At 47.3% G+C, this 22,476-nt stretch overlaps 49 non-coding genes and 27 pseudogenes across 49 annotated transcripts; all 76 read right to left on the minus strand.

Moving 5' to 3' along the window:
• Window positions 1-123: 123 nt before the first annotated feature.
• Window positions 124-242, minus strand: LOC135722338 (5S ribosomal RNA). Its single transcript, XR_010522074.1, has one exon. It is a non-coding gene; the product is annotated as a 5S ribosomal RNA (ribosomal RNA).
• Window positions 243-366: 124 nt separating this feature from the next.
• Window positions 367-485, minus strand: LOC135722339 (5S ribosomal RNA). Its single transcript, XR_010522075.1, has one exon. It is a non-coding gene; the product is annotated as a 5S ribosomal RNA (ribosomal RNA).
• Window positions 486-610: 125 nt separating this feature from the next.
• Window positions 611-729, minus strand: LOC135725368 (5S ribosomal RNA; annotated as a pseudogene).
• Window positions 730-849: 120 nt separating this feature from the next.
• LOC135724759 (5S ribosomal RNA) lies at window positions 850-968 on the minus strand. Its single transcript, XR_010524418.1, has one exon. It is a non-coding gene; the product is annotated as a 5S ribosomal RNA (ribosomal RNA).
• A 126-nt stretch (window positions 969-1,094) lies between these two features.
• LOC135722340 (5S ribosomal RNA) lies at window positions 1,095-1,213 on the minus strand. Its single transcript, XR_010522076.1, has one exon. It is a non-coding gene; the product is annotated as a 5S ribosomal RNA (ribosomal RNA).
• Window positions 1,214-5,220: 4,007 nt separating this feature from the next.
• Window positions 5,221-5,339, minus strand: LOC135725369 (5S ribosomal RNA; annotated as a pseudogene).
• Window positions 5,340-5,459: 120 nt separating this feature from the next.
• On the minus strand, window positions 5,460-5,578 carry LOC135724760 (5S ribosomal RNA). Its single transcript, XR_010524420.1, has one exon. It is a non-coding gene; the product is annotated as a 5S ribosomal RNA (ribosomal RNA).
• A 125-nt stretch (window positions 5,579-5,703) lies between these two features.
• Window positions 5,704-5,822, minus strand: LOC135722341 (5S ribosomal RNA). The gene has a single exon (XR_010522077.1). It is a non-coding gene; the product is annotated as a 5S ribosomal RNA (ribosomal RNA).
• A 125-nt stretch (window positions 5,823-5,947) lies between these two features.
• LOC135726874 (5S ribosomal RNA) lies at window positions 5,948-6,066 on the minus strand (annotated as a pseudogene).
• Window positions 6,067-6,186: 120 nt separating this feature from the next.
• Window positions 6,187-6,305, minus strand: LOC135724761 (5S ribosomal RNA). The gene has a single exon (XR_010524421.1). It is a non-coding gene; the product is annotated as a 5S ribosomal RNA (ribosomal RNA).
• Window positions 6,306-6,431: 126 nt separating this feature from the next.
• Window positions 6,432-6,550, minus strand: LOC135724360 (5S ribosomal RNA). Its single transcript, XR_010524028.1, has one exon. It is a non-coding gene; the product is annotated as a 5S ribosomal RNA (ribosomal RNA).
• Window positions 6,551-6,675: 125 nt separating this feature from the next.
• LOC135722343 (5S ribosomal RNA) lies at window positions 6,676-6,794 on the minus strand. Its single transcript, XR_010522079.1, has one exon. It is a non-coding gene; the product is annotated as a 5S ribosomal RNA (ribosomal RNA).
• A 125-nt stretch (window positions 6,795-6,919) lies between these two features.
• On the minus strand, window positions 6,920-7,038 carry LOC135722344 (5S ribosomal RNA). The gene has a single exon (XR_010522080.1). It is a non-coding gene; the product is annotated as a 5S ribosomal RNA (ribosomal RNA).
• A 125-nt stretch (window positions 7,039-7,163) lies between these two features.
• Window positions 7,164-7,282, minus strand: LOC135723829 (5S ribosomal RNA). The gene has a single exon (XR_010523514.1). It is a non-coding gene; the product is annotated as a 5S ribosomal RNA (ribosomal RNA).
• Window positions 7,283-7,402: 120 nt separating this feature from the next.
• On the minus strand, window positions 7,403-7,521 carry LOC135725551 (5S ribosomal RNA; annotated as a pseudogene).
• A 126-nt stretch (window positions 7,522-7,647) lies between these two features.
• On the minus strand, window positions 7,648-7,766 carry LOC135724308 (5S ribosomal RNA). Its single transcript, XR_010523976.1, has one exon. It is a non-coding gene; the product is annotated as a 5S ribosomal RNA (ribosomal RNA).
• Window positions 7,767-7,891: 125 nt separating this feature from the next.
• Window positions 7,892-8,010, minus strand: LOC135726760 (5S ribosomal RNA; annotated as a pseudogene).
• A 120-nt stretch (window positions 8,011-8,130) lies between these two features.
• On the minus strand, window positions 8,131-8,249 carry LOC135725552 (5S ribosomal RNA; annotated as a pseudogene).
• Window positions 8,250-8,371: 122 nt separating this feature from the next.
• Window positions 8,372-8,490, minus strand: LOC135724310 (5S ribosomal RNA). Its single transcript, XR_010523978.1, has one exon. It is a non-coding gene; the product is annotated as a 5S ribosomal RNA (ribosomal RNA).
• Window positions 8,491-8,615: 125 nt separating this feature from the next.
• Window positions 8,616-8,734, minus strand: LOC135726544 (5S ribosomal RNA; annotated as a pseudogene).
• Window positions 8,735-8,854: 120 nt separating this feature from the next.
• LOC135723924 (5S ribosomal RNA) lies at window positions 8,855-8,973 on the minus strand. The gene has a single exon (XR_010523603.1). It is a non-coding gene; the product is annotated as a 5S ribosomal RNA (ribosomal RNA).
• A 125-nt stretch (window positions 8,974-9,098) lies between these two features.
• On the minus strand, window positions 9,099-9,217 carry LOC135726545 (5S ribosomal RNA; annotated as a pseudogene).
• A 120-nt stretch (window positions 9,218-9,337) lies between these two features.
• LOC135724762 (5S ribosomal RNA) lies at window positions 9,338-9,456 on the minus strand. Its single transcript, XR_010524422.1, has one exon. It is a non-coding gene; the product is annotated as a 5S ribosomal RNA (ribosomal RNA).
• A 126-nt stretch (window positions 9,457-9,582) lies between these two features.
• On the minus strand, window positions 9,583-9,701 carry LOC135723432 (5S ribosomal RNA). Its single transcript, XR_010523137.1, has one exon. It is a non-coding gene; the product is annotated as a 5S ribosomal RNA (ribosomal RNA).
• A 125-nt stretch (window positions 9,702-9,826) lies between these two features.
• On the minus strand, window positions 9,827-9,945 carry LOC135722345 (5S ribosomal RNA). The gene has a single exon (XR_010522081.1). It is a non-coding gene; the product is annotated as a 5S ribosomal RNA (ribosomal RNA).
• A 125-nt stretch (window positions 9,946-10,070) lies between these two features.
• LOC135724343 (5S ribosomal RNA) lies at window positions 10,071-10,189 on the minus strand. The gene has a single exon (XR_010524012.1). It is a non-coding gene; the product is annotated as a 5S ribosomal RNA (ribosomal RNA).
• Window positions 10,190-10,314: 125 nt separating this feature from the next.
• Window positions 10,315-10,433, minus strand: LOC135722346 (5S ribosomal RNA). The gene has a single exon (XR_010522082.1). It is a non-coding gene; the product is annotated as a 5S ribosomal RNA (ribosomal RNA).
• A 125-nt stretch (window positions 10,434-10,558) lies between these two features.
• LOC135725370 (5S ribosomal RNA) lies at window positions 10,559-10,677 on the minus strand (annotated as a pseudogene).
• Window positions 10,678-10,797: 120 nt separating this feature from the next.
• Window positions 10,798-10,916, minus strand: LOC135725553 (5S ribosomal RNA; annotated as a pseudogene).
• A 126-nt stretch (window positions 10,917-11,042) lies between these two features.
• LOC135722347 (5S ribosomal RNA) lies at window positions 11,043-11,161 on the minus strand. Its single transcript, XR_010522083.1, has one exon. It is a non-coding gene; the product is annotated as a 5S ribosomal RNA (ribosomal RNA).
• Window positions 11,162-11,286: 125 nt separating this feature from the next.
• LOC135722348 (5S ribosomal RNA) lies at window positions 11,287-11,405 on the minus strand. Its single transcript, XR_010522084.1, has one exon. It is a non-coding gene; the product is annotated as a 5S ribosomal RNA (ribosomal RNA).
• Window positions 11,406-11,530: 125 nt separating this feature from the next.
• LOC135725153 (5S ribosomal RNA) lies at window positions 11,531-11,649 on the minus strand. The gene has a single exon (XR_010524800.1). It is a non-coding gene; the product is annotated as a 5S ribosomal RNA (ribosomal RNA).
• A 124-nt stretch (window positions 11,650-11,773) lies between these two features.
• On the minus strand, window positions 11,774-11,892 carry LOC135726023 (5S ribosomal RNA; annotated as a pseudogene).
• A 120-nt stretch (window positions 11,893-12,012) lies between these two features.
• LOC135726042 (5S ribosomal RNA) lies at window positions 12,013-12,131 on the minus strand (annotated as a pseudogene).
• Window positions 12,132-12,257: 126 nt separating this feature from the next.
• On the minus strand, window positions 12,258-12,376 carry LOC135725181 (5S ribosomal RNA). The gene has a single exon (XR_010524826.1). It is a non-coding gene; the product is annotated as a 5S ribosomal RNA (ribosomal RNA).
• Window positions 12,377-12,502: 126 nt separating this feature from the next.
• On the minus strand, window positions 12,503-12,621 carry LOC135722350 (5S ribosomal RNA). The gene has a single exon (XR_010522086.1). It is a non-coding gene; the product is annotated as a 5S ribosomal RNA (ribosomal RNA).
• Window positions 12,622-12,747: 126 nt separating this feature from the next.
• LOC135722351 (5S ribosomal RNA) lies at window positions 12,748-12,866 on the minus strand. Its single transcript, XR_010522087.1, has one exon. It is a non-coding gene; the product is annotated as a 5S ribosomal RNA (ribosomal RNA).
• Window positions 12,867-12,992: 126 nt separating this feature from the next.
• Window positions 12,993-13,111, minus strand: LOC135726299 (5S ribosomal RNA; annotated as a pseudogene).
• A 125-nt stretch (window positions 13,112-13,236) lies between these two features.
• LOC135723976 (5S ribosomal RNA) lies at window positions 13,237-13,355 on the minus strand. The gene has a single exon (XR_010523654.1). It is a non-coding gene; the product is annotated as a 5S ribosomal RNA (ribosomal RNA).
• Window positions 13,356-13,480: 125 nt separating this feature from the next.
• On the minus strand, window positions 13,481-13,599 carry LOC135725372 (5S ribosomal RNA; annotated as a pseudogene).
• Window positions 13,600-13,719: 120 nt separating this feature from the next.
• LOC135726169 (5S ribosomal RNA) lies at window positions 13,720-13,838 on the minus strand (annotated as a pseudogene).
• Window positions 13,839-13,963: 125 nt separating this feature from the next.
• On the minus strand, window positions 13,964-14,082 carry LOC135722352 (5S ribosomal RNA). Its single transcript, XR_010522088.1, has one exon. It is a non-coding gene; the product is annotated as a 5S ribosomal RNA (ribosomal RNA).
• Window positions 14,083-14,207: 125 nt separating this feature from the next.
• Window positions 14,208-14,326, minus strand: LOC135724464 (5S ribosomal RNA). Its single transcript, XR_010524129.1, has one exon. It is a non-coding gene; the product is annotated as a 5S ribosomal RNA (ribosomal RNA).
• Window positions 14,327-14,452: 126 nt separating this feature from the next.
• LOC135722353 (5S ribosomal RNA) lies at window positions 14,453-14,571 on the minus strand. The gene has a single exon (XR_010522089.1). It is a non-coding gene; the product is annotated as a 5S ribosomal RNA (ribosomal RNA).
• Window positions 14,572-14,698: 127 nt separating this feature from the next.
• Window positions 14,699-14,817, minus strand: LOC135726901 (5S ribosomal RNA; annotated as a pseudogene).
• A 125-nt stretch (window positions 14,818-14,942) lies between these two features.
• Window positions 14,943-15,061, minus strand: LOC135722355 (5S ribosomal RNA). The gene has a single exon (XR_010522091.1). It is a non-coding gene; the product is annotated as a 5S ribosomal RNA (ribosomal RNA).
• A 125-nt stretch (window positions 15,062-15,186) lies between these two features.
• LOC135725373 (5S ribosomal RNA) lies at window positions 15,187-15,305 on the minus strand (annotated as a pseudogene).
• Window positions 15,306-15,425: 120 nt separating this feature from the next.
• On the minus strand, window positions 15,426-15,544 carry LOC135723925 (5S ribosomal RNA). The gene has a single exon (XR_010523604.1). It is a non-coding gene; the product is annotated as a 5S ribosomal RNA (ribosomal RNA).
• Window positions 15,545-15,669: 125 nt separating this feature from the next.
• LOC135722356 (5S ribosomal RNA) lies at window positions 15,670-15,788 on the minus strand. The gene has a single exon (XR_010522092.1). It is a non-coding gene; the product is annotated as a 5S ribosomal RNA (ribosomal RNA).
• Window positions 15,789-15,913: 125 nt separating this feature from the next.
• LOC135723395 (5S ribosomal RNA) lies at window positions 15,914-16,032 on the minus strand. Its single transcript, XR_010523101.1, has one exon. It is a non-coding gene; the product is annotated as a 5S ribosomal RNA (ribosomal RNA).
• A 125-nt stretch (window positions 16,033-16,157) lies between these two features.
• On the minus strand, window positions 16,158-16,276 carry LOC135723962 (5S ribosomal RNA). Its single transcript, XR_010523639.1, has one exon. It is a non-coding gene; the product is annotated as a 5S ribosomal RNA (ribosomal RNA).
• A 125-nt stretch (window positions 16,277-16,401) lies between these two features.
• LOC135725695 (5S ribosomal RNA) lies at window positions 16,402-16,520 on the minus strand (annotated as a pseudogene).
• A 120-nt stretch (window positions 16,521-16,640) lies between these two features.
• On the minus strand, window positions 16,641-16,759 carry LOC135726119 (5S ribosomal RNA; annotated as a pseudogene).
• Window positions 16,760-16,885: 126 nt separating this feature from the next.
• LOC135723499 (5S ribosomal RNA) lies at window positions 16,886-17,004 on the minus strand. The gene has a single exon (XR_010523203.1). It is a non-coding gene; the product is annotated as a 5S ribosomal RNA (ribosomal RNA).
• A 126-nt stretch (window positions 17,005-17,130) lies between these two features.
• LOC135723840 (5S ribosomal RNA) lies at window positions 17,131-17,249 on the minus strand. Its single transcript, XR_010523525.1, has one exon. It is a non-coding gene; the product is annotated as a 5S ribosomal RNA (ribosomal RNA).
• A 125-nt stretch (window positions 17,250-17,374) lies between these two features.
• On the minus strand, window positions 17,375-17,493 carry LOC135722357 (5S ribosomal RNA). The gene has a single exon (XR_010522093.1). It is a non-coding gene; the product is annotated as a 5S ribosomal RNA (ribosomal RNA).
• Window positions 17,494-17,619: 126 nt separating this feature from the next.
• LOC135726807 (5S ribosomal RNA) lies at window positions 17,620-17,738 on the minus strand (annotated as a pseudogene).
• Window positions 17,739-17,863: 125 nt separating this feature from the next.
• On the minus strand, window positions 17,864-17,982 carry LOC135722358 (5S ribosomal RNA). The gene has a single exon (XR_010522094.1). It is a non-coding gene; the product is annotated as a 5S ribosomal RNA (ribosomal RNA).
• A 125-nt stretch (window positions 17,983-18,107) lies between these two features.
• On the minus strand, window positions 18,108-18,226 carry LOC135725374 (5S ribosomal RNA; annotated as a pseudogene).
• A 120-nt stretch (window positions 18,227-18,346) lies between these two features.
• On the minus strand, window positions 18,347-18,465 carry LOC135725626 (5S ribosomal RNA; annotated as a pseudogene).
• A 125-nt stretch (window positions 18,466-18,590) lies between these two features.
• On the minus strand, window positions 18,591-18,709 carry LOC135724290 (5S ribosomal RNA). The gene has a single exon (XR_010523958.1). It is a non-coding gene; the product is annotated as a 5S ribosomal RNA (ribosomal RNA).
• A 126-nt stretch (window positions 18,710-18,835) lies between these two features.
• On the minus strand, window positions 18,836-18,954 carry LOC135722359 (5S ribosomal RNA). The gene has a single exon (XR_010522095.1). It is a non-coding gene; the product is annotated as a 5S ribosomal RNA (ribosomal RNA).
• Window positions 18,955-19,079: 125 nt separating this feature from the next.
• On the minus strand, window positions 19,080-19,198 carry LOC135722360 (5S ribosomal RNA). The gene has a single exon (XR_010522096.1). It is a non-coding gene; the product is annotated as a 5S ribosomal RNA (ribosomal RNA).
• A 125-nt stretch (window positions 19,199-19,323) lies between these two features.
• On the minus strand, window positions 19,324-19,442 carry LOC135722361 (5S ribosomal RNA). Its single transcript, XR_010522097.1, has one exon. It is a non-coding gene; the product is annotated as a 5S ribosomal RNA (ribosomal RNA).
• A 125-nt stretch (window positions 19,443-19,567) lies between these two features.
• On the minus strand, window positions 19,568-19,686 carry LOC135725376 (5S ribosomal RNA; annotated as a pseudogene).
• Window positions 19,687-19,806: 120 nt separating this feature from the next.
• LOC135724763 (5S ribosomal RNA) lies at window positions 19,807-19,925 on the minus strand. The gene has a single exon (XR_010524423.1). It is a non-coding gene; the product is annotated as a 5S ribosomal RNA (ribosomal RNA).
• A 126-nt stretch (window positions 19,926-20,051) lies between these two features.
• LOC135723841 (5S ribosomal RNA) lies at window positions 20,052-20,170 on the minus strand. The gene has a single exon (XR_010523526.1). It is a non-coding gene; the product is annotated as a 5S ribosomal RNA (ribosomal RNA).
• A 125-nt stretch (window positions 20,171-20,295) lies between these two features.
• LOC135722362 (5S ribosomal RNA) lies at window positions 20,296-20,414 on the minus strand. The gene has a single exon (XR_010522098.1). It is a non-coding gene; the product is annotated as a 5S ribosomal RNA (ribosomal RNA).
• Window positions 20,415-20,540: 126 nt separating this feature from the next.
• LOC135726809 (5S ribosomal RNA) lies at window positions 20,541-20,659 on the minus strand (annotated as a pseudogene).
• Window positions 20,660-20,784: 125 nt separating this feature from the next.
• On the minus strand, window positions 20,785-20,903 carry LOC135722363 (5S ribosomal RNA). The gene has a single exon (XR_010522099.1). It is a non-coding gene; the product is annotated as a 5S ribosomal RNA (ribosomal RNA).
• Window positions 20,904-21,028: 125 nt separating this feature from the next.
• On the minus strand, window positions 21,029-21,147 carry LOC135725377 (5S ribosomal RNA; annotated as a pseudogene).
• Window positions 21,148-21,267: 120 nt separating this feature from the next.
• On the minus strand, window positions 21,268-21,386 carry LOC135725627 (5S ribosomal RNA; annotated as a pseudogene).
• A 125-nt stretch (window positions 21,387-21,511) lies between these two features.
• LOC135724291 (5S ribosomal RNA) lies at window positions 21,512-21,630 on the minus strand. The gene has a single exon (XR_010523959.1). It is a non-coding gene; the product is annotated as a 5S ribosomal RNA (ribosomal RNA).
• Window positions 21,631-21,756: 126 nt separating this feature from the next.
• LOC135722364 (5S ribosomal RNA) lies at window positions 21,757-21,875 on the minus strand. Its single transcript, XR_010522100.1, has one exon. It is a non-coding gene; the product is annotated as a 5S ribosomal RNA (ribosomal RNA).
• Window positions 21,876-22,001: 126 nt separating this feature from the next.
• Window positions 22,002-22,120, minus strand: LOC135726260 (5S ribosomal RNA; annotated as a pseudogene).
• Window positions 22,121-22,245: 125 nt separating this feature from the next.
• LOC135722366 (5S ribosomal RNA) lies at window positions 22,246-22,364 on the minus strand. Its single transcript, XR_010522102.1, has one exon. It is a non-coding gene; the product is annotated as a 5S ribosomal RNA (ribosomal RNA).
• Window positions 22,365-22,476: the final 112 nt, after the last annotated feature.

The raw sequence follows: 22,476 nt of genomic DNA on the forward strand, positions 1-22,476 counted from the left end.
TGCTGACTCGATTCGAGAGACACTTCAAGGCTAATGTGGCAACGCAATGACATCGGTAAATGGTTGCAGAAAGGACGCATTCATGGGAAAAAATGACATAAAAAAAATTATTAATTAATTAAATGCTTACAGCACCTGGTATTCCCAGGCGGTCTCCCATCCAAGTACTAACCAGGCCCGACCCTGCTTGGCTTCCGAGATCAGACGAGAGCGGGCGTGCTCAGGGTGGTGTGGCCGTAAGCGAGTGCAGACTCGATTCGAGAGACACTTCAAAACTAATGTGGCAACGCCATGCCATGGGAGAACGCTTACAGAAAGGACGCATTCATGGGAAAATATGACATAAATAAATATTTAATAATTAAATGCTTACAGCACCTGGTATTCCCAGGCGGTCTCCCATCCAAGTACTAACCAGGCCCGACCCTGCTTGGCTTCCGAGATCAGACGAGAGCGGGCGTGCTCAGGGTGGTGTGGCCGTAAGCGAGTGCCGACTCGAATCGACAGACACTTCAAGACTTATGTGGCAACGCCATGACATCAGTGAACGCTTACAGAAAGAACGCATTCATGGGAATAAATGACATAAATAAATATTTAATTAATTAAATGCTTACAGCACCTGGTATTCCCAGGCAATCTCCCATCCAAGTACTAACCAGGCCCGACCCTGCTTGGCTTCCGAGATCAGACGAGAGCGGGCGTGCTCAGGGTGGTGTGGCCGTAAGCGAGTGCGGACTTGATTCGAGAGACACTTCAAAACTAATGTGGCAACGGCATGCCATGGGAGAACGCTTACAGAAAGGACGCATTCATGGGAAAAATGACATAAAAAATTAATTAATTAAATTCTTACAGCACCAGGTATTCCCAGGCGGTCTCCCATCCAAGTACTAACCAGGCCCGACCCTGCTTGGCTTCCGAGATCAGACGAGAGCGGGCGTGCTCAGGGTGGTGTGGCCGTAAACGAGTGCTGACTCGATTCGAGAGACACTTCAAGGCTAATGTGGCAACGCAATGACATCGGTAAATGGTTACAGAAAGGACGCATTCATGGGAAAAAATGACATAAAAAAAATTATTAATTAATTAAATGCTTACAGCACCTGGTATTCCCAGGCGGTCTCCCATCCAAGTACTAACCAGGCCCGACCCTGCTTGGCTTCCGAGATCAGACGAGAGCGGGCGTGCTCAGGGTGGTGTGGCCGTAAGCGAGTGCTGACTCGCTTCGATAGACACTTCAAGACTTATGTGGCAACGCCATGACATCAGTGAACGCTTACAGAAAGGTCGCATTCATGGGAAAAAATGACATAAAAAAATAATTTATTAATATAAATGCTTACAGCACCTGGTATTCCCAAGCAAGTTCCCCTCCAAGTACCTAAGCGATCGTCAGCCGTCCAATGGTTGAGCAGAGCTGAGCAGCGATCAGCCAATGGTTGAGCAATGCTGAGCAGCGACAGCCAATGGTTGAGCAATGCTGAGCAGAGCTCGCGCTCAACGGACCAATCATTGAGCGAGGATCGGAAAACGTCATCTAATTTATTCAGGACTGGTAAATATTCACATTGGAGTCGGTGTCATTGAGGAGCGATTCGACTGTGTTTATTTACTCACACAGGTACGTTTGTTATGTTTGTGTGCCAAGTAGTGAATGAAACACGATATGTTTTTTGATAATTTGCCTGATATTCAAGGTTTTACATGATAATATCTCGTTAGCGCCGTACTGACACCACCGATTGACTAGGCTAGCACCACTTGTTTACATTAAAATAGCTAAGTTTGATATCTGAAATGCGTTTAAAATGCGACCAGATTATTGATTTTACATGTTGAGACCTTGACAAATGTATTATTACTTTGTGGACTCGAAATGTAAAGCTTAAATATGGTTATATTAAATAATATATATTTTATATTAAACGAATGCACTGAAAATGAATTAATGAGCTGCCAGTCGCCGATGAAATGACCTAAAAATCCCTGGAAATTCTTCAAAAACGTGATCAGACTCACTTCTTAAGACCATAGAGATGTTGTTACAACAGTGTGGAGTTTAAATTCACTGTGTAAATATGCTTTAGAAGTGTAAACTTGTCAATGATCAATGTGATCATATGGAACAGACTGACTGTTAAAATACCACATAATGAATGTTCTGCATTGTTTTTATAGATTCTCAAGGGAAGATCTACAACGACGGCCAGGGCACCATGCAGTACGTCACCAGCGTGCTGAATGAGTGGGGTCAGTTCTTGACCACGGTGGTGGTGGAGTCCGGGTCCGAGCGGTGTTACGCACACATGGCCAGAGGTCTGGTCGCCAGCTTTTGCCGTGCCAACGCTCCTGCTCCAAAGGTTGTGTACGAGGACAACAACTGCTGTCGGTGAGTTCAATAACAGTTGAAACCTATGATGAAATGGATAATTAAACATGTAACACACCTACACAAAATGTCATGATATCATTTTCAGTGACAACGGATTCAGAACAGCCCAGAAGACCAAGTTTGCTGCATGAGGTACGCTCAGGCAGCACATGTGACCGAGGACAGTCGACTGCTCTACCTCCTCCTCCAAGATGCTGAAGAACCGAGCACCGGACAATCAGCTAACCTCCCCCAGCCAGGTCACGGCTTCTTTGAAGGGACAGTATAAGAGGATTGCAGAGTGAGTCCGAGACAACCCCATCCTCGGCGGTCTCCCCACTCCACTGCCCAACTTGAACGCCAAGTCCTTTTCGACCTTCACTGCCACGGAGGAGAAAAATGCCAACTACGGGGTGATGGTACTGTTGAAGGTGATGCCTCACCTGAAAGTGCTGTCTGATGCACCGTTCCCGGAAGCTCCTGTGCTGCCAACATCCCTCACAACGCCAGACCGGCCTCAGGTCCAATACCAGCACGTTCATCACGAGGCTGGAAAAAGGCGTGGTGAGAAGCGGGGGTAAGTTGTCAAAAGCACTTTGTTTCACCTGTTGGCTGTGGAGAGCAAATAGCACACATGTCATATCAATACTCATTACATGTTTATTTTATATTTCCAGATTATTTGTTGAAGAGCCAAAGCCTGTGTCTTCTGTGAACCAGCCCGTTCAGCCCATGGCGTCGTCCTCCTCCACTCGGCCAAAGCCTGCTGTGCCCACCACCATTCTGCCAAGGCCTGCTGCGTCCACCCACCTCCGGCCAAAGCCTGCTGTGCCCACCTATGGATCACCCCGTATCGTCAGCACCCATACTGCTGGTTTTCCCCGCACAGCCGCAGGTTCCCCCGTCTTGTTTCGTGGGCCATCGTGCAGCCAGGAGCTTTGTACCTCCAGCACCAACAGTCAAGGCATTCATGCCGAATAAGTCCTTGCAGCCATGTGGGGCTTGCCACATGGCTAATTGTGGTGGACAGTGGAAGAGGTACACACCTTCCAAGGACAAAGTGGCTGAAAGCACCCAGAAGATATTTTCCTACTGTCCATACACTGGGAAATCCACAACATCTGGGTTTGACAATGTGGTGTACGAGTTAGAAAAGAGGAGAACTGTGTAAATAACTATAAATAACTGTGTAAATAACTTACCTGTGTGATGCCACTTCTCCTGTGCCATCTGTAGGAGAGAGAAAAAGGCTTGTTTGTTTGTTTGTTTGTTTGTTTAAGGCTTCAGCAAGTACAATCTATTTATTTATATAGTTCAAAAGTAAAAAAAAATGCACTTTACAGTTTTGCTTAAGAATGTTCTTGTATTTGTTTTTATTATGATTTATGTTGCTGTTAAAGTGCACTTTGTAGTATCTTTTTTTTTATACAAACATGTTCTGGCCTATGTTCGATATCAAGGCCAATCTAACCTCATTAATTTTAACTTTAATCAGTTCCGACCTAACACAATCAGTTTACATACCCTTTAGTGGTTGTTCATGTTCAGATAATCTGTGTTTTTGTCATGCGTGTTGTTTGTTTGTCTTTGTCAGCTTCATATCTTTGTGATGTTTGTATGTCTTTGTCTGCTTATGTTTAACCAAAGTTTGCCAAAGGAAACACACAAAAAAATGTAACAGACAGGAATTGCTTGAGCCTTTATTTGTTGATTGGTGATCTGAGTTTTTGGATAATCCTGTTTGGATAAACCGGGCTTTGGCCTGTACAAACCAATTGTTAATTTTTATCTTAAGTACAAGTTTGTGTTTTTAATTGTTAAAGGTATTGCAGAGGATTTTCTTTTTCCAGGTGGATCATCAAGACTATTGGTCCTCTTAGTTGTCAATCAGGAGTGTTGCGCAATTGCATTTTTTTTTAAAAGTGGAGAAGGTGGTTCTTTTCTAAAATTCGAGAAAATCCTCTGTTACACCTTTAAGTGTTTTTGATTCTTATTAATGTTATTTATGTGTGCGTGTCCTTGTGATGTTTGTATGTCTGTCAGCTCCATGTTTAACTAAATGTTTGCAAATGGTAGTAAATGTTTGTCTCTCATCCTGTCTCGTGTTCTAGCTCGTAGATCTGTACCTTGTTGTGGTGAGAGACCTTTAAACTAAACAGATCTTGTTTACTTGTGTTTTCATGCATTGCTTTTTAAATGAAACACATTCTGGGTGAAAAATAAAAGTTGTAAAGGTATTTCAAGTGTGTTGGAGTCTCTGTACTGTATGCTTGGGTTTCAGAAGGGGTGGGATAGTGTAAAAAAAAACATTTAAGCAATTAAAAGTCTTCCAGACAAAGTGAGAGTAAATTAATACAGTACAACCTTTCCTAATTCAGCCCAAAAAATGTAACACTTGCACACTTTTTCACTTGACTATATGAATCTCATCACCAGCTACATCAACTCAACCTATGAAAATAATAAACAAAACATTCAACAGATTAGTGGATTTTAATAAATTAGGCCTGTAAATGTACAATTTATATAAACAACACTTCAGTAGTTGACACCATCCGTTTTGATCACTTTCGATCGATCCCAGGGTTGAGCAATATGTACTTGCAGGGGTCATGAGCCATTCCCAGGCGGTCTCCCATCCAAGTACTAACCAGGCCCGACCCTGCTTGGCTTCCGAGATCAGACGAGAGCGGGCGTGCTCAGGGTGGTGTGGCCGTAAGCGAGTGCCGACTCGAATCGACAGACACTTCAAGACTTATGTGGCAACGCCATGACATCAGTGAACGCTTACAGAAAGAACGCATTCATGGGAAAAAATGACATAAATAAATATTTAATTAATTAAATGCTTACAGCACCTGGTATTCCCAGGCAATCTCCCATCCAAGTACTAACCAGGCCCGACCCTGCTTGGCTTCCGAGATCAGACGAGAGCGGGCGTGCTCAGGGTGGTGTGGCCGTAAGCGAGTGCGGACTTGATTCGAGAGACACTTCAAAACTAATGTGGCAACGGCATGCCATGGGAGAACGCTTACAGAAAGGACGCATTCATGGGAAAAATGACATAAAAAATTAATTAATTAAATTCTTACAGCACCAGGTATTCCCAGGCGGTCTCCCATCCAAGTACTAACCAGGCCCGACCCTGCTTGGCTTCCGAGATCAGACGAGAGCGGGCGTGCTCAGGGTGGTGTGGCCGTAAACGAGTTCTGACTCGATTCGAGAGACACTTCAAGGCTAATGTGACAACGCAATGACATCGGTAAATGGTTACAGAAAGGACGCATTCATGGGAAAAAATGACATAAAAAAATAATTAATTAATTAAATGCTTACAGCACCTGGTATTCCCAGGCGGTCTCCCATCCAAGTACTAACCAGGCCCGACCCTGCTTGGCTTCCGAGATCAGACGAGAGCGGGCGTGCTCAGGGTGGTGTGGCCGTAAGCGAGTGCTGACTCGCTTCGATAGACACTTCAAGACTTATGTGGCAACGCCATGACATCAGTGAACGCTTACAGAAAGATCGCATTCATGGGAAAAAATGACATAAAAAAATAATTAATTAATTAAATGCTTAGAGCACCTGGTATTCCCAGGCGGTCTCCCATCCAAGTACTAACTAGGCCCGACCCTGCTTGGCTTACGAGATCAGACGAGAGCGGGCGTGCTCAGGGTGGCGTGGCCGTAAGCGAGTGCTGACTTGATTCGAGAGACACTTCAAAACTAATGTGGCAACGCCATGCCATGGGAGAACGCTTACAGAAAGGACGCATTCATGGGAAAAATGACATAAATAATTAATTAATTTAATTCTTACAGCACCAGGTATTCCCAGGCGGTCTCCCATCCAAGTACTAACCAGGCCCGACCCTGCTTGGCTTCCGAGATCAGACGAGAGCGGGCGTGCTCAGGGTGGTGTGGCCGTAAACGAGTGCTGACTCGATTCGAGAGACACTTCAAGGCTAATGTGGCAACGCAATGACATCGGTAAATGGTTACAGAAAGGATGCATTCATGGGAAAAAATGACATAAAAAAAATAATTAATTAATTAAATGCTTACAGCACCTGGTATTCCCAGGCGGTCTCCCATCCAAGTACTAACCAGGCCCGACCCTGCTTGGCTTCCGGGATCAGACGAGAGCGGGCGTGCTCAGGGTGGTGTGGCCGTACGCGAGTGCTGACTTGATTCGAGAGACACTTCAAGGCTAATGTGGCAACGCAATGACATCGGTAAATGGTTACAGAAAGGACGCATTCATGGGAAAATATGACATAAATAAATATTTAATTAATTAAATGCTTACAGCACCTGGTATTCCCAGGCGGTCTCCCATCCAAGTACTAACCAGGCCCGACCCTGCTTGGCTTCCGAGATCAGACGAGAGCGGGCGTGCTCAGGGTGGTGTGGCCGTAAGCGAGTGTTGACTCGCTTCGATAGACACTTCAAGACTTATGTGGCAACGCCATGACATCGGTGAACGCTTACAGAAAGATCGCATTCATGGGAAAAAATGACATAAAAAAATAATTAATTAATTAAATGCTTACAGCACCTGGTATTCCCAGGCGGTCTCCCATCCAAGTACTAACCAGGCCCGACCCTGCTTGGCTTCCGAGATCAGACGAGAGCGGGCGTGCTCAGGGTGGTGTGGCCGTAAGCGAGTGCTGACTCGATTCGAGAGACACTTCAAGGCTAATGTGGCAACGCCATGCCATGGGAGAACGCTTACAGAAAGGACGCATTCATGGGAAAATATGACATAAATAAATATTTAATTAATTAAATGCTTACAGCACCTGGTATTCCCAGGCGGTCTCCCATCCAAGTACTAACCAGACCCGACCCTGCTTGGCTTCCGAGATCAGACGAGAGCGGGCGTGCTCAGGGTGGTGTGGCCGTAAGCGAGTGCGGACTTGATTCGAGAGACACTTCAAAACTAATGTGGCAACGGCATGCCATGGGAGAACGCTTTCAGAAAGGACGCATTCATGGGAAAAATGACATAAAAAATTAATTAATTAAATTCTTACAGCACCAGGTATTCCCAGGCGGTCTCCCATCCAAGTACTAACCAGGCCCGACCCTGCTTGGCTTCCGAGATCAGACGAGAGCGGGCGTGCTCAGGGTGGTGTGACCGTAAACAAGTGCTGACTCGATTCGAGAGACACTTCAAGGCTAATGTGGCAACGCAATGACATCGGTAAATGGTTACAGAAAGGACGCATTCATGGGAAAAAATGACATAAAAAAAATAATTAATTAATTAAATGCTTACAGCACCTGGTATTCCCAGGCGGTCTCCCATCCAAGTACTAACCAGGCCCGACCCTGCTTGGCTTCCGAGATCAGACGAGAGCGGGCTTGCTCAGGGTGGTGTGGCCGTAAGCGAGTGCTGACTCGCTTCGATAGACACTTCAAGACTTATGTGGCAACGCCATGACATCAGTGAACGCTTACAGAAAGATCGCATTCATGGGAAAAAATGACATAAAAAAATAATTAATTAATTAAATGCTTAGAGCACCTGGTATTCCCAAGCGGTCTCCCATCCAAGTACTAACCAGGCCCGACCCTGCTTGGCTTACGAGATCAGACGAGAGCGGGCGTGCTCAGGGTGGCGTGGCCGTAAGCGAGTGCTGACTTGATTCGAGAGACACTTCAAAACTAATGTGGCAACGCCATGCCATGGGAGAACGCTTACAGAAAGGACGCATTCATGGGAAAAATGACATAAATAATTAATTAATTTAATTCTTACAGCACCAGGTATTCCCAGGCGGTCTCCCATCCAAGTACTAACCAGGCCCGACCCTGCTTGGCTTCCGAGATCAGACGAGAGCGGGCGTGCTCAGGGTGGTGTGACCGTAAACGAGTGCTGACTCGATTCGAGAGACACTTCAAGGCTAATGTGGCAACGCAATGACATCGGTAAATGGTTACAGAAAGGACGCATTCATGGGAAAAAATGACATAAAAAAAATAATTAATTAATTGCTTACAGCACCTGGTATTCCCAGGCGGTCTCCCATCCAAGTACTAACCAGGCCCGACCCTGCTTGGCTTCCGAGATCAGACGAGAGCGGGCTTGCTCAGGGTGGTGTGGCCGTAAGCGAGTGCTGACTCGCTTCGATAGACACTTCAAGACTTATGTGGCAACGCCATGACATCAGTGAACGCTTACAGAAAGATCGCATTCATGGGAAAAAATGACATAAAAAAATAATTAATTAATTAAATGCTTAGAGCACCTGGTATTCCCAGGCGGTCTCCCATCCAAGTACTAACCAGGCCCGACCCTGCTTGGCTTACGAGATCAGACGAGAGCGGGCGTGCTCAGGGTGGCGTGGCCGTAAGCGAGTGCTGACTTGATTCGAGAGACACTTCAAAACTAATGTGGCAACGCCATGCCATGGGAGAACGCTTACAGAAAGGACGCATTCATGGGAAAAATGACATAAATAATTAATTAATTTAATTCTTACAGCACCAGGTATTCCCAGGCGGTCTCCCATCCAAGTACTAACCAGGCCCGACCCTGCTTGGCTTCCGAGATCAGACGAGAGCGGGCGTGCTCAGGGTGGTGTGGCCGTAAGCGAGTGCTGACTCGCTTCGATAGACACTTCAAGACTTATGTGGCAACGCCATGACATCAGTGAACGCTTACAGAAAGATCGCATTCATGGGAAAAAATGACATAAAAAAATAATTAATTAATTAAATGCTTAGAGCACCTGGTATTCCCAGGCGGTCTCCCATCCAAGTACTAACCAGGCCCGACCCTGCTTGGCTTACGAGATCAGACGAGAGCGGGCGTGCTCAGGGTGGCGTGGCCGTAAGCGAGTGCTGACTTGATTCGAGAGACACTTCAAAACTAATGTGGCAACGCCATGCCATGGGAGAACGCTTACAGAAAGGACGCATTCATGGGAAAAATGACATAAATAATTAATTAATTTAATTCTTACAGCACCAGGTATTCCCAGGCGGTCTCCCATCCAAGTACTAACCAGGCCCGACCCTGCTTGGCTTCCGAGATCAGACGAGAGCGGGCGTGCTCAGGGTGGTGTGGCCGTAAACGAGTGCTGACTCGATTCGAGAGACACTTCAAGGCTAATGTGGCAACGCAATGACATCGGTAAATGGTTACAGAAAGGACGCATTCATGGGAAAAAATGACATAAAAAAAATAATTAATTAATTAAATGCTTACAGCACCTGGTATTCCCAGGCGGTCTCCCATCCAAGTACTAACCAGGCCCGACCCTGCTTGGCTTCCGGGATCAGACGAGAGCGGGCGTGCTCAGGGTGGTGTGGCCGTAAGCGAGTGCTGACTCGATTCGAGAGACACTTCAAGGCTAATGTGGCAACGCAATGACATCGGTAAATGGTTACAGAAAGGACGCATTCATGGGAAAATATGACATAAATAAATATTTAATTAATTAAATGCTTACAGCACCTGGTATTCCCAGGCGGTCTCCCATCCAAGTACTAACCAGGCCCGACCCTGCTTGGCTTCCGAGATCAGACGAGAGCGGGCGTGCTCAGGGTGGTGTGGCCGTAAGCGAGTGCTGACTCGCTTCGATAGACACTTCAAGACTTATGTGGCAACGCCATGACATCGGTGAACGCTTACAGAAAGATCGCATTCATGGGAAAAAATGACATTAAAAAATAATTAATTAATTAAATGCTTACAGCACCTGGTATTCCCAGGCGGTCTCCCATCCAAGTACTAACCAGGCCTGACCCTGCTTGGCTTCCGAGATCAGACGAGAGCGGGCGTGCTCAGGGTGGTGTGGCCGTAAGCGAGTGCTGACTCGATTCGAGAGACACTTCAAGGCTAATGTGGCAACGCCATGCTATGGGAGAACGCTTACAGAAAGGACGCATTCATGGGAAAATATGACATAAATAAATATTTAATTAATTAAATGCTTACAGCACCTGGTATTCCCAGGCGGTCTCCCATCCAAGTACTAACCAGGCCCGACCCTGCTTGGCTTCCGAGATCAGACGAGAGCGGGCGTGCTCAGGGTGGTGTGGCCGTAAGCGAGTGCCGACTCGAATCGACAGACACTTCAAGACTTATGTGGCAACGCCATGACATCAGTGAACGGTTACAGAAATAACGCATTCATGGGAAAAAATGACATAAATAAATATTTAATTAATTAAATGCTTACAGCACCTGGTATTCCCAGGCAATCTCCCATCCAAGTACTAACCAGGCCCGACCCTGCTTGGCTTCCGAGATCAGACGAGAGCGGGCGTGCTCAGGGTGGTGTGGCCGTAAGCGAGTGCGGACTTGATTCGAGAGACACTTCAAAACTAATGTGGCAACGGCATGCCATGGGAGAACGCTTTCAGAAAGGACGCATTCATGGGAAAAATGACATAAAAAATTAATTAATTAAATTCTTACAGCACCAGGTATTCCCAGGCGGTCTCCCATCCAAGTACTAACCAGGCCCGACCCTGCTTGGCTTCCGAGATCAGACGAGAGCGGGCGTGCTCAGGGTGGTGTGACCGTAAACGAGTGCTGACTCGATTCGAGAGACACTTCAAGGCTAATGTGGCAACGCAATGACATCGGTAAATGGTTACAGAAAGGACGCATTCATGGGAAAAAATGACATAAAAAAAATAATTAATTAATTAAATGCTTACAGCACCTGGTATTCCCAGGCGGTCTCCCATCCAAGTACTAACCAGGCCCGACCCTGCTTGGCTTCCGAGATCAGACGAGAGCGGGCGTGCTCAGGGTGGTGTGGCCGTAAGCGAGTGCTGACTCGCTTCGATAGACACTTCAAGACTTATGTGGCAACGACATGACATCAGTGAAAGCTTACAGAAAGATCGCATTCATGGGAAAAAATGACATAAAAAAATAATTAATTAATTAAATGCTTACAGCACCTGGTATTCCCAGGCGGTCTCCCATCCAAGTACTAACCAGGCCCGACCCTGCTTGGCTTCCGAGATCAGACGAGAGCGGGCGTGCTCAGGGTGGTGTGGCCGTAAGCGAGTGCTGACTCGATTCGAGAGACACTTCAAGGCTAATGTGGCAACGCAATGACATCGGAAAATGGTTACAGAAAGGACGCATTCATGGGAAAAAATGACATAAAAAAATAATTAATTAATTAAATGCTTACAGCACCTGGTATTCCCAGGCGGTCTCCCATCCAAGTACTAACCAGGCCCGACCCTGCTTGGCTTCCGAGATCAGAAGAGAGCGGGAGTGCTTAGGGTGGTGTGGCCGTAAGCGAGTGCTGACTCGCTTCGATAGACACTTCAAGACTTATGTGGCAACGCCATGACATCAGTGAACGCTTACAGAAAGATCGCATTCATGGGAAAAAATGACATAAAAAATAATTAATTAATTAAATGCTTACAGTACCTGGTATTCCCAGGCGGTCTCCCATCCAAGTACTAACCAGGCCCGACCCTGCTTGGCTTACGAGATCAGACGAGAGCGGGCGTGCTCAGGGTGGCGTGGCCGTAAGCGAGTGCTGACTTGATTCGAGAGACACTTCAAAACTAATGTGGCAACGCCATGCCATGGGAGAACGCTTACAGAAAGGACGCATTCATGGGAAAAATGACATAAATAATTAATTAATTTAATTCTTACAGCACCAGGTATTCCCAGGCGGTCTCTCATCCAAGTACTAACCAGGCCCGACCCTGCTTGGCTTCCGAGATCAGACGAGAGCGGGCGTGCTCAGGGTGGTGTGGCCGTAAACGAGTGCTGACTCGATTCGAGAGACACTTCAAGTCTAATGTGGCAACGCAATGACATCGGTAAATGGTTACAGAAAGGACGCATTCATGGGAAAAAATGACATAAAAAAAATAATTAATTAATTAAATGCTTACAGCACCTGGTATTCCCAGGCGGTCTCCCATCCAAGTACTAACCAGGCCAGACCCTGCTTGGCTTCCGAGATCAGATGAGAGCGGGCGTGCTCAGGGTGGTGTGGCCGTAAACGAGTGCTGACTCGATTCGAGAGACACTTCAAGGCTAATGTGGCAACGCAATGACATCGGTAAATGGTTACAGAAAGGACGCATTCATGGGAAAAAATGACATAAAAAAAATAATTAATTAATTAAATGCTTACAGCACCTGGTATTCCCAGGCGGTCTCCCATCCAAGTACTAACCAGGCCCGACCCTGCTTGGCTTCCGAGATCAGACGAGAGCGGGCGTGCTCAGGGTGGTGTGGCCGTAAGCGAGGGCTGACTCGCTTCGAAAGACACTTCAAGACTTATGTGGCAACGCCATGACATCAGTGAACGCTTACAGAAAGATCGCATTCATGGGAAAAAATGACATAAAAAAAATAATTAATTAATTAAATGCTTACAGCACCTGGTATTCCCAGGCGGTCTCCCATCCAAGTACTAACCAGGCCCGACCCTGCTTGGCTTCCGAGATCAGACGAGAGCGGGCGTGCTCAGGGTGGTGTGGCCGTAAGCGAGTGCTGACTCGATTCGAGAGACACTTCAAGGCTAATGTGGCAATGCAATGACATCGGTAAATGGTTACAGAAAGGACGCATTCATGGGAAAAAATGACATAAAAAAAAATATTAATTAATTAAATGCTTACAGCACCTGGTATTCCCAGGCGGTCTCCCATCCAAGTACTAACCAGGACCGACCCTGCTTGGCTTCCGAGATGAGACGAGAGCGGGCGTGCTCAGGGTGGTGTGGCCGTAAGCGAGTGCAGACTCGATTCGAGAGACACTTCAAAACTAATGTGGCAACGCCATGCCATGGGAGAACGCTTACAGAAAGGACGCATTCATGGGAAAATATGACATAAATAAATATTTAATTAATTAAATGCTTACAGCACCTGGTATTCCCAGGCGGTCTCCCATCCAAGTACTAACCAGGCCCGACTCTGCTTGGCTTCCGAGATCAGACGAGAGCGGGCGTGCTCAGGGTGGTGTGGCCGTAAGCGAGTGCAGACTCGAATCGACAGACACTTCAAGACTTATGTGGCAACGCCATGACATCAGTGAACGCTTACAGAAAGAACGCATTCATGGGAAAAAATGACATAAATAAATATTTAATTAATTAAATGCTTACAGCACCTGGTATTCCCAGGCAATCTCCCATCCAAGTACTAACCAGGCCCGACCCTGCTTGGCTTCCGAGATCAGACGAGAGCGGGCGTGCTCAGGGTGGTGTGGCCGTAAGCGAGTGCGGACTTGATTCGAGAGACACTTCAAAACTAATGTGGCAACGGCATGCCATGGGAGAACGCTTACAGAAAGGACGCATTCATGGGAAAAATGACATAAAAAATTAATTAATTAAATTCTTACAGCACCAGGTATTCCCAGGCGGTCTCCCATCCAAGTACTAACCAGGCCCGACCCTGCTTGGCTTCCGAGATCAGACGAAAGCGGGCGTGCTCAGGGTGGTGCGGCCGTAAACGAGTGCTGACTCGATTCGAGAGACACTTCAAGGCTAATGTGGCAACGCAATGACATCGGTAAATGGTTACAGAAAGGACGCATTCATGGGAAAAAATGATATAAAAAAATAATTAATTAATTAAATGCTTACAGCACCTGGTATTCCCAGGCGGTCTCCCATCCAAGTACTAACCAGGCCCGACCCTGCTTGGCTTCCGAGATCAGACGAGAGCGGGCGTGCTCAGGGTGGTGTGGCCGTAAGCGAGTGCTGACTCGCTTCGATAGACACTTCAAGACTTATGTGGCAACGCCATGACATCAGTGAACGCTTACAGAAAGATCGCATTCATGGGAAAAAATGACATAAAAAAATAATTAATTAATTAAATGCTTACAGCACCTGGTATTCCCAGGCGGTCTCCCATCCAAGTACTAACCAGGCCCGACCCTGCTTGGCTTCCGAGATCAGACGAGAGCGGGCGTGCTCAGGCTGGTGTGGCCGTAAGCGAGTGCTGACTCGCTTCGATAGACACTTCAAGACTTATGTGGCAACGCCATGACATCAGTGAACGCTTACAGAAAGGTCGCATTCATGGGAAAAAATGACATAAAAAAATAATTTATTAATATAAATGCTTACAGCACCTGGTATTCCCAGGCGGTCTCCCATCCAAGTACTAACCAGGCCCGACCCTGCTTGGCTTCCGAGATCAGACGAGAGCGGGCGTGCTCAGGGTGGTGTGGCCGTAAGCGAGTGCTGACTCGATTCGAGAGACACTTCAAGGCTAATGTGGCAACGCAATGACATCGGTAAATGGTTGCAGAAAGGACGCATTCATGGGAAAAAATGACATAAAAAAAAATTATTAATTAATTAAATGCTTACAGCACCTGGTATTCCCAGGCGGTCTCCCATCCAAGTACTAACAAGGACCGACCCTGCTTGGCTTCCGAGATGAGACGAGAGCGGGCGAGCTCAGGGTGGTGTGGCCGTAAGCGAGTGCAGACTCGATTCGAGAGACACTTCAAAACTAATGTGGCAACGCCATGCCATGGGAGAACGCTTACAGAAAGGACGCATTCATGGGAAAATATGACATAAATAAATATTTAATTAATTAAATGCTTACAGCACCTGGTATTCCCAGGCGGTCTCCCATCCAAGTACTAACCAGGCCCGACCCTGCTTGGCTTCCGAGATCAGACGAGAGCGGGCGTGCTCAGGGTGGTGTGGCCGTAAGCGAGTGCAGACTCGAATCGACAGACACTTCAAGACTTATGTGGCAACGCCATGACATCAGTGAACGCTTACAGAAAGAACGCATTCATGGGAAAAAATGACATCAATAAATATTTAATTAATTAAATGCTTACAGCACCTGGTATTCCCAGGCAATCTCCCATCCAAGTACTAACCAGGCCCGACCCTGCTTGGCTTCCGAGATCAGACGAGAGCGGGCGTGCTCAGGGTGGTGTGGCCGTAAGCGAGTGCGGACTTGATTCGAGAGACACTTCAAAACTAATGTGGCAACGGCATGCCATGGGAGAACGCTTACAGAAAGGACGCATTCATGGGAAAAATGACATAAAAAATTAATTAATTAAATTCTTACAGCACCAGGTATTCCCAGGCGGTCTCCCATCCAAGTACTAACCAGGCCCGACCCTGCTTGGCTTCCGAGATCAGACGAGAGCGGGCGTGCTCAGGGTGGTGTGGCCGTAAGCGAGTGCTGACTCGATTCGAGAGACACTTCAAGGCTAATGTGGCAACGCAATGACATCGGTAAATGGTTACAGAAAGGACGCATTCATGGGAAAATATGACATAAATAAATATTTAATTAATTAAATGCTTACAGCACCTGGTATTCCCAGGCGGTCTCCCATCCAAGTACTAACCAGGCCCGACCCTGCTTGGCTTCCGAGATCAGACGAGAGCGGGCGTGCTCAGGGTGGTGTGGCCGTAAGCGAGTGCTGACTCGCTTCGATAGACACTTCAAGACTTATGTGGCAACGACATGACATCAGTGAACGCTTACAGAAAGATCGCATTCATGGGAAAAAATGACATAAAAAAATAATTAATTAATTAAATGCTTACAGCACCTGGTATTCCCAGGCGGTCTCCCATCCAAGTACTAACCAGGCCCGACCCTGCTTGGCTTCCGAGATCAGACGAGAGCGGGCGTGCTCAGGGTGGTGTGGCTGTAAGCGAGTGCTGACTCGATTCGAGAGACACTTCAAGGCTAATGTGGCAACGCAATGACATCGGTAAATGGTTACAGAAAGGACGCATTCATGGGAAAAAATGACATAAAAAAATAATTAATTAATTAAATGCTTACAGCACCTGGTATTCCCAGGCGGTCTCCCATCCAAGTACTAACCAGGCCCGACCCTGCTTGGCTTCCGAGATCAGACGAGAGCGGGCGTGCTTAGGGTGGTGTGGCCGTAAGCGAGTGCTGACTCGCTTCGATAGACACTTCAAGACTTATGTGGCAACGCCATGACATCAGTGAACGCTTACAGAAAGATCGCATTCATGGGAAAAAATGACATAAAAAAATAATTAATTAATTAAATGCTTACAGCACCTGGTATTCCCAGGCGGTCTCCCATCCAAGTACTAACCAGGCCCGACCCTGCTTGGCTTACGAGATCAGACGAGAGCGGGCGTGCTCAGGGTGGCGTGGCCGTAAGCGAGTGCTGACTTGATTCGAGAGACACTTCAAAACTAATGTGGCAACGCCATGCCATGGGAGAACGCTTACAGAAAGGACGCATTCATGGGAAAAATGACATAAATAATTAATTAATTTAATTCTTACAGCACCAGGTATTCCCAGGCGGTCTCCCATCCAAGTACTAACCAGGCCCGACCCTGCTTGGCTTCCGAGATCAGACGAGAGCGGGCGTGCTCAGGGTGTTGTGGCCGTAAACGAGTGCTGACTCGATTCGAGAGACACTTCAAGGCTAATGTGGCAACGCAATGACATCGGTAAATGGTTACAGAAAGGACGCATTCATGGGAAAAAATGACATAAAAAAAATAATTAATTAATTAAATGCTTACAGCACCTGGTATTCCCAGGCGGTCTCCCATCCAAGTACTAACCAGGCCCGACCCTGCTTGGCTTCCGAGATCAGACGAGAGCGGGCGTGCTCAGGGTGGTGTGGCCGTAAACGAGTGCTGACTCGATTCGAGAGACACTTCAAGGCTAATGTGGCAACGCAATGACATCGGTAAATGGTTACAGAAAGGACGCATTCATGGGAAAAAATGACATAAAAAAAATAATTAATTAATTAAATGCTTACAGCACCTGGTATTCCCAGGCGGTCTCCCATCCAAGTACTAACCAGGCCCGACCCTGCTTGGCTTCCGAGATCAGACGAGAGCGGGCGTGCTCAGGGTGGTGTGGCAGTAAGCGAGTGCTGACTCGCTTCGAAAGACACTTCAAGACTTATGTGGCAACGCCATGACATCAGTGAACGCTTACAGAAAGATCGCATTCATGGGAAAAAATGACATAAAAAAATAATTAATTAATTAAATGCTTACAGCACCTGGTATTCCCAGGCGGTCTCCCATCCAAGTACTAACCAGGCCCGACCCTGCTTGGCTTCCGAGATCAGACGAGAGCGGGCGTGCTCAGGGTGGTGTGGCCGTAAGCGAGTGCTGACTCGATTCGAGAGACACTTCAAGGCTAATGTGGCAATGCAATGACATCGGTAAATGGTTACAGAAAGGACGCATTCATGGGAAAAAATGACATAAAAAAAATTATTAATTAATTAAATGCATACAGCACCTGGTATTCCCAGGCGGTCTCCCATCCAAGTACTAACCAGGACCGACCCTGCTTGGCTTCCGAGATGAGACGAGAGCGGGCGTGCTCAGGGTGGTGTGGCCGTAAGCGAGTGCAGACTCGATTCGAGAGACACTTCAAAACTAATGTGGCAACGCCATGCCATGGGAGAACGCTTACAGAAAGGACGCATTCATGGGAAAATATGACATAAATAAATATTTAATTAATTAAATGCTTACAGCACCTGGTATTCCCAGGCGGTCTCCCATCCAAGTACTAACCAGGCCCGACCCTGCTTGGCTTCCGAGATCAGACGAGAGCGGGCGTGCTCAGGGTGGTGTGGCCGTAAGCGAGTGCAGACTCGAATCGACAGACACTTCAAGACTTATGTGGCAACGCCATGACATCAGTGAACGCTTACAGAAAGAACGCATTCATGGGAAAAAATGACATAAATAAATATTTAATTAATTAAATGCTTACAGCACCTGGTATTCCCAGGCAATCTCCCATCCAAGTACTAACCAGGCCCGACCCTGCTTGGCTTCCGAGATCAGACGAGAGCGGGCGTGCTCAGGGTGGTGTGGCCGTAAGCGAGTGCGGACTTGATTCGAGAGACACTTCAAAACTAATGTGGCAACGGCATGCCATGGGAGAACGCTTACAGAAAGGACGCATTCATGGGAAAAATGACATAAAAAATTAATTAATTAAATTCTTACAGCACCAGGTATTCCCAGGCGGTCTCCCATCCAAGTACTAACCAGGCCCGACCCTGCTTGGCTTCCGAGATCAGACGAGAGCGGGCGTGCTCAGGGTGGTGCGGCCGTAAGCGAGTGCTGACTCGCTTCGATAGACACTTCAAGACTTATGTGGCAACGCCATGACATCAGTGAACGATTACAGAAAGATCGCATTCATGGGAAAAAATGACATAAAAAAATAATTAATTAATTAAATGCTTACAGCACCTGGTATTCCCAGGAGGTCTCCCATCCAAGTACTAACCAGGCCCGACCCTGCTTGGCTTACGAGATCAGACGAGAGCGGGCGTGCTCAGGGTGGTGTGGCCGTAAGCGAGTGCTGACTCGATTCGAGAGACACTTCAATACTTATGTGGCAACGCCATGACATCAGTGAACGCTTACAGAAAGGTCGCATTCATGGGAAAAAATGACATAAAAAAATAATTTATTAATATAAATGCTTACAGCACCTGGTATTCCCAGGCGGTCTCCCATCCAAGTACTAACCAGGCCCGACCCTGCTTGGCTTCCGAGATCAGACGAGAGCGGGCGTGCTCAGGGTGGTGTGGCCGTAAGCGAGTGCTGACTCGATTCGAGAGACACTTCAAGGCTAATGTGGCAACGCAATGACATCGGTAAATGGTTGCAGAAAGGACGCATTCATGGGAAAAAATGACATAAAAAAATTATTAATTAATTAAATGCTTACAGCACCTGGTATTCCCAGGCGGTCTCCCATCCAAGTACTAACCAGGCCCGACCCTGCTTGGCTTCCGAGATCAGACGAGAGCGGGCGTGCTCAGGGTGGTGTGGCCGTAAGCGAGTGCAGACTCGATTCGAGAGACACTTCAAAACTAATGTGGCAACGCCATGCCATGGGAGAACGCTTACAGAAAGGACGCATTCATGGGAAAATATGACATAAATAAATATTTAATTAATTAAATGCTTACAGCACCTGGTATTCCCAGGCGGTCTCCCATCCAAGTACTAACCAGGCCCGACCCTGCTTGGCTTCCGAGATCAGACGAGAGCGGGCGTGCTCAGGGTGGTGTGGCCGTAAGCGAGTGCCGACTCGAATCGACAGACACTTCAAGACTTATGTGGCAACGCCATGACATCAGTGAACGCTTACAGAAAGAACGCATTCATGGGAATAAATGACATAAATAAATATTTAATTAATTAAATGCTTACAGCACCTGGTATTCCCAGGCAATCTCCCATCCAAGTACTAACCAGGCCCGACCCTGCTTGGCTTCCGAGATCAGACGAGAGCGGGCGTGCTCAGGGTGGTGTGGCCGTAAGCGAGTGCGGACTTGATTCGAGAGACACTTCAAAACTAATGTGGCAACGGCATGCCATGGGAGAACGCTTACAGAAAGGACGCATTCATGGGAAAAATGACATAAAAAATTAATTAATTAAATTCTTACAGCACCAGGTATTCCCAGGCGGTCTCCCATCCAAGTACTAACCAGGCCCGACCCTGCTTGGCTTCCGAGATCAGACGAGAGCGGGCGTGCTCAGGGTGGTGTGGCCGTAAACGAGTGCTGACTCGATTCGAGAGACACTTCAAGGCTAATGTGGCAACGCAATGACATCGGTAAATGGTTACAGAAAGGACGCATTCATGGGAAAAAATGACATAAAAAAAATAATTAATTAATTAAATGCTTACAGCACCTGGTATTCCCAGGCGGTCTCCCATCCAAGTACTAACCAGGCCCGACCCTGCTTGGCTTCCGAGATCAGACGAGAGCGGGCGTGCTCAGGGTGGTGTGGCAGTAAGCGAGTGCTGACTCGCTTCGAAAGACACTTCAAGACTTATGTGGCAACGCCATGACATCAGTGAACGCTTACAGAAAGATCGCATTCATGGGAAAAAATGACATAAAAAAATAATTAATTAATTAAATGCTTACAGCACCTGGTATTCCCAGGCGGTCTCCCATCCAAGTACTAACCAGGCCCGACCCTGCTTGGCTTCCGAGATCAGACGAGAGCGGGCGTGCTCAGGGTGGTGTGGCCGTAAGCGAGTGCTGACTCGATTCGAGAGACACTTCAAGGCTAATGTGGCAATGCAATGACATCGGTAAATGGTTACAGAAAGGACGCATTCATGGGAAAAAATGACATAAAAAAAATTATTAATTAATTAAATGCATACAGCACCTGGTATTCCCAGGCGGTCTCCCATCCAAGTACTAACCAGGACCGACCCTGCTTGGCTTCCGAGATGAGACGAGAGCGGGCGTGCTCAGGGTGGTGTGGCCGTAAGCGAGTGCAGACTCGATTCGAGAGACACTTCAAAACTAATGTGGCAACGCCATGCCATGGGAGAACGCTTACAGAAAGGACGCATTCATGGGAAAATATGACATAAATAAATATTTAATTAATTAAATGCTTACAGCACCTGGTATTCCCAGGCGGTCTCCCATCCAAGTACTAACCAGGCCCGACCCTGCTTGGCTTCCGAGATCAGACGAGAGCGGGCGTGCTCAGGGTGGTGTGGCCGTAAGCGAGTGCAGACTCGAATCGACAGACACTTCAAGACTTATGTGGCAACGCCATGACATCAGTGAACGCTTACAGAAAGAACGCATTCATGGGAAAAAATGACATAAATAAATATTTAATTAATTAAATGCTTACAGCACCTGGTATTCCCAGGCAATCTCCCATCCAAGTACTAACCAGGCCCGACCCTGCTTGGCTTCCGAGATCAGACGAGAGCGGGCGTGCTCAGGGTGGTGTGGCCGTAAGCGAGTGCGGACTTGATTCGAGAGACACTTCAAAACTAATGTGGCAACGGCATGCCATGGGAGAACGCTTACAGAAAGGACGCATTCATGGGAAAAATGACATAAAAAATTAATTAATTAAATTCTTACAGCACCAGGTATTCCCAGGCGGTCTCCCATCCAAGTACTAACCAGGCCCGACCCTGCTTGGCTTCCGAGATCAGACGAGAGCGGGCGTGCTCAGGGTGGTGCGGCCGTAAGCGAGTGCTGACTCGCTTCGATAGACACTTCAAGACTTATGTGGCAACGCCATGACATCAGTGAACGCTTACAGAAAGATCGCATTCATGGGAAAAAATGACATAAAAAAATAATTAATTAATTAAATGCTTACAGCACCTGGTATTCCCAGGAGGTCTCCCATCCAAGTACTAACCAGGCCCGACCCTGCTTGGCTTACGAGATCAGACGAGAGCGGGCGTGCTCAGGGTGGTGTGGCCGTAAGCGAGTGCTGACTCGATTCGAGAGACACTTCAATACTTATGTGGCAACGCCATGACATCAGTGAACGCTTACAGAAAGGTCGCATTCATGGGAAAAAATGACATAAAAAAATAATTTATTAATATAAATGCTTACAGCACCTGGTATTCCCAGGCGGTCTCCCATCCAAGTACTAACCAGGCCCGACCCTGCTTGGCTTCCGAGATCAGACGAGAGCGGGCGTGCTCAGGGTGGTGTGGCCGTAAGCGAGTGCTGACTCGATTCGAGAGACACTTCAAGGCTAATGTGGCAACGCAATGACATCGGAAAATGGTTGCAGAAAGGACGCATTCATGGGAAAAAATGACATAAAAAAAATTATTAATTAATTAAATGCTTACAGCACCTGGTATTCCCAGGCGCTCTCCCATCCAAGTACTAACCAGGCCCGACCCTGCTTGGCTTCCGAGATCAGACGAGAGCGGGCGTGCTCAGGGTTGTGTGGCCGTAAGCGAGTGCAGACTCGATTCGAGAGACACTTCAAAACTAATGTGGCAACGCCATGCCATGGGAGAACGCTTACAGAAAGGACGCATTCATGGGAAAATATGACATAAATAAATATTTAATTAATTAAATGCTTACAGCACCTGGTATTCCCAGGCGGTCTCCCATCCAAGTACTAACCAGGCCCGACCCTGCTTGGCTTCCGAGATCAGACGAGAGCGGGCGTGCTCAGGGTGGTGTGGCCGTAAGCGAGTGCCGACTCGAATCGACAGACACTTCAAGACTTATGTGGCAACGCCATGACATCAGTGAACGCTTACAGAAAGAACGCATTCATGGGAATAAATGACATAAATAAATAT

Source organism: Paramisgurnus dabryanus, chromosome 9 (assembly GCF_030506205.2).
Source record: "Paramisgurnus dabryanus chromosome 9, PD_genome_1.1, whole genome shotgun sequence".
Taxonomy (NCBI): domain Eukaryota; kingdom Metazoa; phylum Chordata; class Actinopteri; order Cypriniformes; family Cobitidae; genus Paramisgurnus; species Paramisgurnus dabryanus.